This window comes from Camelina sativa, unplaced genomic scaffold (genome assembly GCF_000633955.1).
Source record: "Camelina sativa cultivar DH55 unplaced genomic scaffold, Cs unpScaffold02685, whole genome shotgun sequence".
Taxonomy (NCBI): Eukaryota; Viridiplantae; Streptophyta; class Magnoliopsida; order Brassicales; family Brassicaceae; genus Camelina; species Camelina sativa.
The window spans coordinates 1-1,076 of record NW_010923795.1 but is presented as its reverse complement, the minus strand read 5'-3'; the positions used below and the strand labels follow the sequence as shown (position 1 = coordinate 1,076).

The following is a 1,076-nucleotide window of genomic DNA, read 5'->3' as shown; positions in this document are numbered from 1 at the left end:
GATGAGCACCAGAGAGCTGGCTCGTCGGCATCTAGGGTAGCAAAAGGAAGTGGGATGGTTCAATCTGCAAAAAAAAAAAACCAAAACACAAAATTAAATTAAGTTAATATGGTTGGATTCTGATCATATATAGCACGAACATCCACCACCACCACAATCTACTAGAACAAGATAAAGACAAGTAATAACAATTAAGATTTAGAAATCAACCCGTAGGAGGGGGAGGGGGAGGGGAAGCGATGATGAGCCATCAGTGATTGATAAAGGCACCATCCAAAACCTGAAATAAAAAAATACGACAAATAAAACATTAAGTAGTAACATGTAAATCATAGAGAAGCAAAGTGAAAATTAAGAAGTGAACATGTAACTTTGTTTCAACAATATTAGAAACTAAACCTTCAAGAGTCGCGCGTATACATCAAACATAGACAATTCCATCTATAGCATCACAAAGCATCAAAGAGACAGTACCGATCCCATTCCTGAAAAACACACAAAGTAAGTTACCTGATAAAAAAACCATCCATAATTCAAAGGATCAATCAAAGCCATACAATTATCATAGCATCCTCCACAAATATTAAATCAACTTGAAGTAAATAACAATGTAAATTCAATTTTAGAAACCTAAAAGTGAAAGTATCAGAAGCTATAACGAAAGCAGAGCAAACGAGTTTCAGAAAACAAAAAGAGAGATCAACCATAGATAGCACCAATGCACCACCACACTCTACAAAAACAACAGAAGAAAAAGTAATTAAAATTAAGATATAGAAACCAAACCGTAGGAGGAGGGAGGGAGCGAGCGAGTGAGCGATGATGATCGATCGGGTCATAAGTGTAGCTCATATACTTTCTCCTCCACCCATCAGTTTCAGTAGCTCATCAAGTACAATCTGCAACATATCCATGGTAAGCCACACTTCATACTAGTCAAACCAAAACGAGAGAGTGAAACAGTTATAGAAAACATTATGCTAATGAAACAATATGGGGAAGGACTAAGGAGACGAAACAGAAACAAAAAAAAAATACCTTGACCAGTTGCTGATCTGGTCTGACTCCACGAATGA

General features: G+C 36.8%; 1 long non-coding RNA gene across 1 annotated transcript; it reads right to left on the bottom strand.

Moving 5' to 3' along the window:
• Positions 1–1,072, bottom strand: LOC104774393. The gene is made up of 5 exons (XR_765334.1): positions 1,039–1,072; positions 787–899; positions 400–485; positions 211–280; positions 1–64 (listed from the first exon to the last, which is right to left on the bottom strand). It is a non-coding gene; the product is annotated as an uncharacterized LOC104774393 (long non-coding RNA).
• Positions 1,073–1,076: the final 4 nt, after the last annotated feature.